Here is a 12,805-nt window from a genome sequence, read left to right as displayed (position 1 = left end):
AGCGTACATGAACGCTGTCTGCTGCCACTGAAGGGCAGAGCAGTGCGCACAAAGCGAACTGCGACTCCATAAGAGGTGCAAGGTAACAACTCCAGCCGTATCTGCAAGCGAGCTGATTTGCAAACGAGGTGTGATTCTGTGTGTATATGGGCAGGACATGACGCAAAACACAACAGAGCCTCTTTATGGACCTGTTAGATAAAAAGAACCAAGTGTAGAATGACTCTTACACTCTGTAGGTGAGCGCGCACTGTTTCCAAACTTCCTGTGTGCTGGACCGGGACTCGAACCTGGAACCTTACCAATTTTGGCGGTCAATGCTCTCACCCACTGACCTAATCAGGCAAGACTGACGACCCGCCCTCACCGTTATACTACCGCCAGTAGCCCTCTACTGCTTTCCAAACTTCACCTCCGTACCTCCTATGCAGTTTGGAAGGTAGCAGAGAGGTACTGGCGGTAGTATAACTCTGAGGGCTGGTCGTGAGTCGTGCCTTGACAGCTCAGTTTTTGAGAGGATTGACCGCCAAAGGCAAGGTTCCGGGTACAAACCCTGATCCAGCACACTGTTATAATCTTCTAGGAAGTTTTAAAGGCACGTCGTTTATAAGGCTTAAATGAGCGCTCGCAGATTTTTTAAAACGATAATATTAAGCAAAAGCTAGTTCACTTTAGAACAGTGGTCGTCAAACTGCAGCCCGCGGGCGGGGTGCGGCCCACGGTTTACAACCGTATTTTGTAACAATGCTAGCTCAGTACCCGGCGTTGCTCGGGTATGTATTTATTCCACTCTTCTATTACTCTATCTCCTCCTTCCCCTCTTGCTATCCATTTTCTCCTCTATTCATCGCCTCCTCCCCCCTCACTATCCACCTCCTTCTTTCCCCCCCTCATCCTTCTCCGCCTCTCCCCTCTCTATTCATCGTCTCCTCCCCCTCTCTATTCATCTCCTCCTCCCCTTCTCTATCAATATTCTCCTCCCTCCTCAATCCATCACCTTCTCCCCCCTTTCATCCAATTCCTCCTCCCCCTGTCTGTCCATCTCGTCCTACCCTCTTCTCTCTCTACTTTATCGTCTCTGCCCCAATAGTTACCTGTTCTTATTTATTCATGACAGGTTTCGAATCGCCTGGCGATTCATCATCAGATGATACAATTTAGTTTGGAGTATTGTGGGGGTCGTGCATTTTTGGCAGATACAGAGACGAAAAAGTGAGCACTGTATGTGGAAAGAATATTACGAGTGTAAGATTAATTTGATGGTATTATTCACTGTTTTTATTCTTGTGGCAGGCACTGCTCTGGAAAACATAATTTGTGCTTACCAGTATCGTTAAATATCAAGTGAAATAGGCACTTTTCAACTGATGGCGACTCCCACATGCAGGTACTTAACAAAATATAAACAAACCAAAGAGTGTGGCTGTTGTTGTCTCCAAAGAGTTTTGTGGAGGCAGAGATTTTCTTTGCTCATTTTTCGTTTTGTGTGGCATTCGTAATGAAATATATATATATCTATTACATTACTTTCCTTATAAAAATTATTATTATTTTTCTACACTGCAAAATTTTCTTATGCTGTTTACACAATCTACAACAACGTGTTTAGGATAATATTCCTGGTAGTGAAGTTATGTTTGGCATGCTCATTGCTCAATAAACAGGATACACACATGGGGAGGGGAGGGGGATGGAGGGGGAGGGAAGGGGGAACTCTTGAAACCTTTTACAAGGCAGTCGCAGTGTTCCAAATTCAGAATGGATAAAAGTTTTAGTTACCACTTCTCTCCCATGACTTTTGTCACCTCAGTGCATATCGACACCAGCGAAGCTCATGTCATGAATGTCTGCGATCTGCTTCAGGCGGTTGTTTATTGTATGAATGATGTCACTACTGGTTATGCTGATACTACGCACACCGTTAAACATCCCTCGATATATTTGTTCGACACTTGCTATGTGCGATAAACTTGTGAGTTACCTTTTCCATATCAATTAGACTACGCCGTGAAACCATAGTATTACAGGGATTAATAATTAAATTCCACATTAAAAGAAAACACTCGTTATGATTTTATCCCGACGCTTTCACGGAAAATTTACGGCGCGGACCCGAATTGCGCACACAACAATTTTTTATTTATTCGGAGTGACCAATGGTGTAATTAATCTCCTGAGCATTTCTGCTGACATACGAAAACACGATCACCAGGCCAGCTGAGAGGTTGGCAGCTGCACGCCCGTCCCTCACCGACGGCCATCAGTCAGCGCCGCCCCCGCACACAATCAGGGACTCCACCGAGGCTACACTCGCCACATTATGCGGCCACAAAGGCCGTACTTGCCGACTGCGTCGATACAATGGTATGGCACTCTGACACAATGCTGTGTCGCCTGTGCAGTCCGCTGCAGGCGCTCGCGGGTTAACGGAATCAACGGTCGCAGCCAACTGCCAACATCCAATGTTTACGGCAGTGGAACCGTGAACATCTGCTTGTGACGTGAAGCAAATGCAGGAGATAATGAAACAGAACATTGGGGTTACTCGCCACGATTCAAAGGTGGGCATTCTACCATAAGTGTTCTACAATTTGGTCTTTACACGAAAGCGCACAAGATGTCTACTTAAAACTTTTATCCATTATTGACGTCGACTCTGAGAACGTCTTAATCACTGCTTTATTAAGTTGCTAAAATCAAGGTGTCGTTAAAAGTTATAGTGGTCTTTCATTATAACATCATATAAAACGCTTTAATGATATTATTGTGTCACGTAATTACATTCCTGAGATTGGTCGTGATACGGGCTGCCGCTTTAAAAATTAACTGCGACTGTTAAGAACAAAGGTCGCCTTGTTACAGTTATTTCTGAAAACTCACATATTTACTTATTCCAGAGGAGTAATTTTAAATCACTTTTTCGCAATCAGACAAGTCTTTTGTTTAACCCTTTAGGAAACTGTCTCAAATGGTTCAAATGGCTCTGAGCACTATGGGACTTAACATGTCATCAGTCCCTCAGAACTTAGAACTACTTTCACCTAACTATCCTCAGGACATCACACACATCCATGCCCGAGGCAGGATTCGAACCTGCAACCGTAGCGGTCGCGCGGTTCCAGACTGAAGCGCTTAGAACCGCGCGGCCACTCCGGCCAGCCGAAACTGTCTCATTTAAGGCTACGAACACACCACAATTTCCCAGGTTATTCAAAATCAGAATATGTTTCGACCTCGATCCTTTTAGGCAGCAAGGCGAGAGGATGTGCGCTTCTTAGAATTACAAGACGGGGATGGATAAATTAAACCTATGTTAGTGCGGAACTGCTGGACTTGAGTGAGTGATTCATCTGCAGGAATGTGGATATTTTTGTTCCCTGTATGCAGTGAGGAATCGTTGAAACCAACTGGCGGAAGAACAAAATTTATGGCACAACTTGACTAAAAGAAGGAATCAACGGACGCATCTAGGGTCATCAAAGAATCGTCAAATTATTACTGGAGGGAGGGAGGGAAGGAGGGAGGGAGGGAGGGAGGGAGGGAGGGAGGGAGAGAGAGAGAGAGAGAGAGAGAGAGAGAGAGAGAGTGGTCGGGGAAGGGGGCATTGAAGAGGGAGACCAATGCACGAATACAGTGAGCAGGTTCAAATGTATTATGGTGCAGCAGTTATACAGGGTTTGAAAGTTGTCTGTCACATCCGCAACTTTCAGTACTGATTTCTCTCGCGTGTTGTTAAATCGGGGACACTCTGTAAAGAGGTATCCTGTACCGAGTGATCTATCGCTGAACGCATGACTGTCTTTGATATATGCAGCAAAATGCCATGAGAAAACTCATTGAGGTACCAGTTTCGACAAGCCAATCATGATCGAACGCGGCGCGTGGTCAGGTGGAGATCGTCTGTTTTGAACACCCAAGGAATGGTCAGTTGGGCGTTGATTTCACCTGTCGTGATTCTTTATTCCATGTGTTTCATCCATGTATGTTGTGTGTGCCATGGTGGGATAGCGGTGCTTCAAAAGCAATTACATATTTTCTTACTGAAAGATTCTCTGCTTGATTCGTGAACCACTAATTTAAAATTTTGATATCTTTACGGCGGAGCCGCACTTTTCAATCGGCATCGAGCTATCTCATGTACTGTTCATTCTGCTTCCTGCAATTTTCATCAGCTATCATTGCGATCACTGCGTGTGTATTTCAAAAACTGCAGGGAGCAATACGGTTCGTCTATTTTCTTTGCACACTTTTAGACAGCAGAAGTTAAGTCCATTGTTGGAGTTGGAGGATGTGCTGCCACTTTTGAATATACCGATTTCTAAATAGGAAGTAGGCTAACGGGCTGGATCATACACGCCCACTGCACATAACTTGGCTACAAATTCAGTTACAGGTTGTTAATGTTAGGCCACATGCTAATCAGAACTTAGTAGGTTCGTGGAATTCGGTCAGGTGCCTATTTTGTGACCACTATTATTGCGTTACACTAAGTAAGTTACCCCTATTCTTCATTTATTATATTCTCCTACAATAATTGTAATTAGATAGCGTTATCATATTATTCATGGGTATACACTTTACACATTAGAGGAAATTTGAATTCAGGACCTATTTCAAGAGTCATACTTGCTTGTAATTCGACTTAAAAGGACAAAATAGGTGGATGTTCACATCTTTAGTAATTCTTCACATCTCCTGGTCACAAGAGGAGAAACATCACGAAGGCCTCCGTCGGAGGTTCGAGTCCCCCCTCGGGCAAAAAAATGGTTCAAATGGCTCTGAGCACTATGGGACTCAACTGCTGAGGTCATAAGTCCCCTAGAACTTAGAACTACTTAAACCTAACTAACCTAAGGACAACACACACATCCATGCCCGAGGCAGGATTCGAACCTGCGACCGTAGCGGTCGCCCGGTTCCAGACTGTAGCGCCAGAACCGCTCGGCTACCAGCGGCCGGCTCCCCCTCGGGCATGGGTGTTGCGTTATCCTTAGCGTAAGTTAGTTTAAGTAGTGTGTAAGACTAGGGACGGATGGCCTTAGCAGTTTGGTCCCTTAGCTATTCACACACATTTTTTTTTATCATCATGAAGGTGCAACGCTACTGGAAGCTTATAGAAAAGATGCATCTGTCCTTTCCAGGTGCAAGGAGAATGGCGGCGAAGAGCGAAACAGCTTAAGAGGTTTCTCGACATATGGCTCTGGGTACACTTGCTACTAGTTAGTACACACAATCTGGGTGTCTTCCAACTGATACTGAACCGATACGCCGTCTGAGTTCTAGTGGGCGAGGGGGTGGGGGTGGGGGTGGGGGGGGGGGGGGGGGGTGAGCGCCAGGTATCCTCCCCTGCCTCTCGCTGGCTACGCATTTGTCCTTATCCACATTACACGTTTTTCTACCATATAAATAAAGCTGATCCTAAAGGCTTGGTACACTCTTCAAATCGTTTGGGGATACACAGGGAGGAACAAATCTAACAGGACAACGGGCGGGTTATTTTGATACGAAGCACTCTCTGCTATGCACTGCAGAGTGCTTAGCAGGATACATTCTTATATGCTCAGCTCAGCTAGTGCTCTGGTTCTTTTCCGAATCTCCACTAGAATACTGCGAAAACAAATTCTACACGCATTTGCGAGAGCGCATCGGTGCAAATATCTCTGATGCAGTTGATATGAATTAACGGTGAGAGTGCAGTTTCCCGCTGGTTGACGTAATTGAGTGTGCCCTCCGTTACGTAAGGCGGCGATCCTTGACACGGAACGGTCAGCTCTTGGCCTCCCGGTGACATACACGATGACATTACGCGCAGCTGCGATAGCCCGAGATGACATACTCTGATGGCTCCAAAGTAGGGCGCGCGACGTGCACGCAGCGGCCTGTGTTTAAAAGGCGCTCTCTGCACTCCCAGCCACTACGTACCGAATTCTTGGTGATATGGAATGCCGTTACGTTTCCAGTGTGACGGCCGTCAGATTTCCCTGCACCTATATACTAATTTCCTATTTCATGCGGCATCTGAATTATTGTTTCAAATGAAGCGATGACGATGGCAGACTAACGTTCAAAATCACGAACTTTCACACAGCCGTGCTAAAACGAGACAAATGTTAAGGGACAGTAACAATAAATGCCAGTCAGAAGGTCAACTATGTAGATATTTTGTAGATGGATATGCCGGAGCAGGGCCGCGCGGGGTAGCCGTGCGGTGTAAGGCGTGTTGTCACGGTTCGCGTTGCTCCCCCCGTCAGAGGTTCGAACCTTCCTTCGGACATGGGTTTGCGTGTCGTCCTTAGTGTAAGTTAGTTTGAGTTAGATTAAGTACTGTGTAAGCTTCGGGGCCGATTACCTCAGCAGTTTTGTCCCATAAGACCTTATCACAAATTTCGAATTTTTTTTATGTCGGGGCAAGGCGTTTGAGACACTGTACAAAGAACAGAAAAGAAGCTGGAAATACGAAAACAGCTAGTCAGTCTCATAAACCACGACCGTGAACGACTGACCTGAAACTGAATATGAAGGTTATATTGAGAAACAACCATAACAGAAAGTTATTACATGGTAATTTCCACACAAAGCGCACATGTACCGCAAAAGAAACAAATAGATGACCAAATTAATATGATTAACAACTCAATGACCAAGTTAGTCACTAAGCCAATGACGAACTTGGATACTGAACAGAGATATGTCACACAGTAACTCATACAAATTCTCCTACACTGCCTAAATGTCAGTTGGAAACACAAAATAAAGATAGCACAAGTTTTCAAACGATCTAGTGGCCCAAAAATGGTTCAAATGGCTCTGAGCACTATGAGACTTAACTTCTGAGGTCACCAGTCCCCTAGAACTTAGAACTACTTAAACCTAACTAACCCAAGGACATCACACACATCCATGCCCGAGGCAAGATTCGAACCTGCGACCGTAGCGGTCGCGCGGTTCCAGAGTGTAGCGCCTAGAACCGCTCGGCCACTCCGGCCACCAAACGATCTAGTGAAATGTGAAAATTTTGAAATCTACAAGCAAATGTTCATGGACTGAACAAGACAACCAAATGCGAAATACGAAAACAGCTAGTCAGTCTTATAAACCACGACCGTGAACGACTGACCTGAAACAGGTCATAACACCGCGGCACAGACGTGAAGATGGGACCACACAAAGTCCTAACAGCAAGCAACCAGTGTTGTTTTAACGTGACAGTAGAAGGCAACGCTAAAAATTACGAAAACGAAACTTAATTAAACTTACGTTATTACTTATCTAATTATACATAAACGCAAAAATTTGTATTTCAGGCTATCAATGATACTTCCTAAACAAAATATAAGAAATGCGTGTGGTGGAAAGTAAAACACATTTGATTTAGACCAAAAAGCTTTGTGTTCTGCCTTACGGCAGGTCTTGTCATGGGAGAAGCCTCGTCTGAGAGGTCCACAGCATGAGCGTCTAGGGAAGTGACTCCAGTGGTGGTTTCCCGTTGCCTTCCGCTAGTGATGAGAAATGATAATGAGGACAACACAACACCCAGTCTCTGAGCGGAGAAAATCTCCGATCCAGCCGGAAATAGAACCCGGGCCCCTTGGCGTGACAGACCGCCGTGCTGACCACTCAGCTATCGGGGCGGACGATTTATACTAAGACAGAGACAAAATAATGACAATCAATCTAAAAATATTATTGTGGGGCGTTCAGTACAGCCAGCACGATCTTCATCATCAGACGTTACGAAGAAAACTTATAAACTGTGCCCTCGAATTTAAGGATATTATATAAACATATTAGTATAGATGTTGTCGCCCACGGAGAATCTACAATAATTCAAATGGTTGGACAAACATTAATCTCGTGCCACATTGCGCGTTCAGAGATAAGAAGCTTTGAAAAACAGCTTGAAGGTAATTAACGATGGTGTTTAAAAATACCTTAACACACAAGCAGTATTAATATTAATTCTACGTCATCCCTGTAACACGCCAGCAGTATTAATATTAATTCATCGTCATCCCCAAATGTATTGGGTTTGTGTATAAATTTTCTTTAAGTTTAATAAACACGTTAGATACACATAGCAGAGACTTTATTCATCAATAATATATTCTTCATCACTATTTACAACAGTCTGCCAACACTGGGATAGTTCTGATCTTTCGATTCCGCGTCTGTAGAAATCACTTGGTTTTGTGGGGAAGAACTCGTCGAGCCATGATCGGAGAGGATTTTCATCCGGAAAGGAAGTTCCTTTGAGGTTGTTCGACAGAGGTGAAAATCTAAGGCTTCGGTCCCAGTGGCACCGATATCGGCGGATTCCGCCGATGGCCGACATCGGTCGAAGACGGCCGAGCTTTTAAAATCAGTACGCCATTATGAGCGCGGTCACACTGTAGCCGGTGATCCGAACGTTTAGACTTCGGACGACAATCGGTGAAATTCAAATAAGTTTCCTTTCATCGGTCAAATCGACCGATATTCTCACATATGGACTGTGAAAAACCCATAAGATTAATACAAGAAAGAGTGAGTTTGCCGCGTCCTGAGGATAAAAATATCATACAGTTCGGAACATACGGACTGAAATCGCACGTTTACTGGTAACAACTAGAAGGCAAAATCTTTATTGGATATTTTGGATGTACATTATAAGCTCGGAAAATTAATTCGTTCGAGTGAGAAGGATAGTGTTCAAATGGCTCTGAGCACTATGGGACTTAACATCTGAGGCCATCAGTCCCCTAGACTTAGAACTACGTAAACCTAAGTAACCTAAGGACATCACACACATCCATGCCCAAGGCAGGATTCGAACATGCGCGGTTCCGGACTGAACCGCCTAGAACCGCTCGGTCACAAAATCAGTTTTGTTTTGCATGATGTCCAGTGTTAACATTAAAGCGACACGCAATATTTATTGTAACTACTGTACTTAGTTGCGGCTTCACTGAGGTAGGTCCTAAAAATGGCTCTGAGCACTATGGGACTTAACATCTATGGTCATCAGTCCCCTAGAACTTAGAACTACTTAAACCTAACTAACCTAAGGGTATCACACAACACCCAGTCATCACGAGGCAGAGAAAATCCTTGACCCCGCCGGGAATCGAACCCGGGAACCCGGGCGTGGAAAGCGAGAACGCTACCGCACGGCCACGAGCTGCGTACTGAATGGGAATATACTGTGTTAACAATTGCACCATCTCACACATCACCTGCTACCATTCTTGCTACACTTGTTCCCACAGACCTCTGCTGTTTATTTCTATCTCGACAGTAGTTTCCCGCTTGGTCAGTTTCCTTCTAATTATTTACAAAAAGTATTAATTGACTTCTACCCTGATGACCTCTTCTTTTATTATTACACTTACAGCGTCCGCCCCCGTTAGCTGAGTGGTCAGCGCAGAGGAATGCCAAGCCAAGGCGCCCGGGTTCGATTCCCGGCTGGGCCACGAGATTTTCTCCGCTCAAGGACTGGGTGTTGTGTTGCCCTCAACATCATTTCATCCCCATCTACAACGCGCAAGTCGCCCAATGTGGCGTCGAATGCAGTAAGTACTTGCCCTCTGCGGCCGAACATCGCCGAATGGGGGACTCCCGGCTCATAATGCCGTATTCTCATTTCCATTACACGGTGAAAGGTGGCTACACTGAGCCACAGCGACAGAGATCGCTAGAGAGCATTGTTCCGCCGCCTCCACGGGAAGTCATTATTGATATGTGCTAGAGGTCAGTGCTTGTCGAGGACTCGTGGTAGTCAGTTCGTATTCAGATGTGCTAGTAGGGAGTGCTTGCTGAGATGTGACGCTGAAAGGTTCTTGTTGAGATGTGGTAATAGCGAGTCGGTGTGGAGATATACAGGGTGGTCCCGAATTCATGGTACAAACTTTAATGGTAGGTGCAGGACATTGTAACAAGGATATATTGTATAGGAATGTATAGTCCCAGGTGACGCGGTGAGGCGTAAACAGGGGAAATAACGGCCGAAAGGAAAACGAAAGATTTTATTGAAATCGTTGTTGACAAGTGTCATGTTTACAGTAAGTGTTCAAAATTGCGTCCACCATGAGCGATACATGCTTGACAGCGTCGGTGCAGCGATTGGCGTACACGTTCAAAGATGCCTGGTATTTCACGCACACCTGCAGCAGCTACAGATATGCGAGCAACGAGATCCTCATCTGAGTCAACTGGAGTCTCATAAACAAGGCTCTTAAGATGTCCCCATAAAAAGTAATCGAGGCAAGAGAAATCAGGAGATCGGGGTGGCCAAGGGACTGGTCCACCACGCCCAATCCATCTAGCACCAAACGTGGCATTCAGGTAATTCCGTACAGCAGTGCTGAAGTGTGCTGGCGCTCCATCGTGCTGAAACCACATGCGGTTACGAATGGCGAGCGGAACATCTTGCAGCAGTTCTGGTAACACTTCTTGCAGAAAAATAAGATAGCTTTCGCCACAGAGTCGCGTGGGTAGTAAGTATGGCCCAATCAAAAAGTCGTTCACAATACCAGCCCACACATTAATACCGAAACGTTGTTGATACGCATGTGGACGCGTTGCATGTGGATTATCTGTTGCCCACACATGGGAATTGTGCGCATTAAAGACACCCTCGCGTGAAAATGTCGCTTCATCTGTAAATAGCACATGACCTACGAAATCCGGCTGCAACGCACATTGCTGCAACAACCACTGGCAGAAGTTCACGCGAAGAGGATAATCTGCCGGATTCAATGCTTGTACTTTTTGAAAATGGAAGGGGTGTAAGCGATTTTCATTTAACACTCTGCATACAGTCTGATGACTCACATGTACGTCACGCGCAACAGTTCTTGTGCTTGACTCGGGTCTATCAGCCACTATGTTCAAGATGCGTTCTTCCAGTCTTGGAGTGCGTACAGCTCTTAATCGACCAGCGTCATGTCTGTTGACGTCGAACGTACCTGTTTCACAAAGTTGACGATGTAACCGTTGAAAAATTCTATGATCCGGCATTCGTCGATTAGGATACTCCGCGCGATACATTCGTAACGCAGCTCTGGCGTTACCATTTGCACGGCCGTACATGTAATGCATGTCTGCTTTTTCTGCATACGTAAAGTCACCCATCGTCTACGGCAGCACAATTGTGAATGGCGCTTGTCCCTACTGCGATACATCATGTTCATCTACTGCCCTCTACCGGCAGTGACACCAACCGATCACTCCATTTCTCTTTCCCCTGTTTACGCCTCACCGCGTCACCTGCGACTATACATTCCTATACAATAAATCCTTGTTACAATGTCCTGTACCTACCATTAAAGTTTGTACCATGAATTCGGGACCACCCTGTATTGTAATTATGAGAGTGATTTTGGTCAATATATGAAAGTAACGAAACTTGATTTATTTTTCATTATTTCCATGTTTTAAATAATGTGTCATTACAGGTTCAGTCAACAAAGCATCTGGCTTGTGTTCTTGGATTAGAGTGTAATTGTGGTTCTCTTGAGTAATTATGGTATTTGTATTTTCTTTAATTAATTCAGTATAAATGGTATTTGAAATTCTTGTCTTTTGAAGAAGAACCGTGCCAGATGTGTACGTTGAGTCACACTCCCACACACAGAACAGTGATACTTGTGCTTTGGTTTCGTAGGTTTTATAGTTGCTGGGGACTTAATTAATTAATTAATTAATTGTGTTAATGAAAATTTCCATTTCATTCCTTGTTGTTGTTCTCTGCAGTCAGATAGCGTAACAATACTAGTCAGGGCCAACCGTTACGAGACTTCGTAAACGGACAGACAGCTACTAAAGCAAAAATTAAAATTATTTTCATTACATAGAATTAAGCCCCCATGCACGTGGCGACCCTGTGGAAAGTTATGAGACTCTTACCTGCACATATTCGTCATTGCTGACGCTATTGATTGAACTGTTTAACCACATAATACTTGTGTAAACTATTATGTAAAGTCACATGTATGAAAGAATTTGTATTGCTTACTGTATTCTATATAATAGGTTATTGAAAGGTCAGTGCAAAGCCAAAATTTTATCTAGTTATATGATATTTACGTATTAATATTATCTTTTATTTTTGTCTATATTTTTTTTGACGAATTTGGTGGTATTTTCACCACCAATGCTGGCAAAAATACCATCAAATTCTAGCCGTGGAGGAAGGGCATATGAAAGGTGGCTACACTGAGCCACAGCGCCAGAGATCGCTAGAGAGCATTGTTCCGCCGCCTCCACTGGTACAGTGATTATTGAGATGTCGTAGTGGGCAGTGCTTGTCGAGGACTCGTGGTAGTCAGTTCGTGTTCAGATGTGCTAGTAGGGAGTGCTTGCTGAGATGTGATACTGAAAGGTTCTTGTTCAGATGTGGTAATAGCGAGGCGGTGTGGAGATATATTGTAATTATGAGAGTGATTTTGCTCAATATATGAAGGTAACGAAACTTGATTTATTTTTCATTATTTCCATGTTTTAAATAATGTGTCATTACAGGTTCAGTCAACAAAGCGTAGTTTAGCAATTATAGTCTGTTTTGCATGTGTAGATTTGGTAATTGTCATTCTTATAATGGTATTTTTTCTCTGAATTTGATTTGTTGTCTTGTATACGCGTTTGACGATTTAGTGCAATTATTTCAATTGTTCGTTAATCGTGTTTGAGGGAAACATTTCGAGTGAATGGTATTGTTGATGATAAAGAGTCATTGTGTGTAATTTTCGTACAGTGACGAGTTTTGTTTGTTTTGTAAATGATTACGCGATCAATGAAAAAGGCAAAAATGATGAATAGTGAGAATGAT

This window comes from Schistocerca nitens, chromosome 6 (assembly GCF_023898315.1).
Source record: "Schistocerca nitens isolate TAMUIC-IGC-003100 chromosome 6, iqSchNite1.1, whole genome shotgun sequence".
Classification (NCBI taxonomy): Eukaryota; Metazoa; Arthropoda; class Insecta; order Orthoptera; family Acrididae; genus Schistocerca; species Schistocerca nitens.
Note: the sequence above shows the minus strand (reverse complement) of the source record.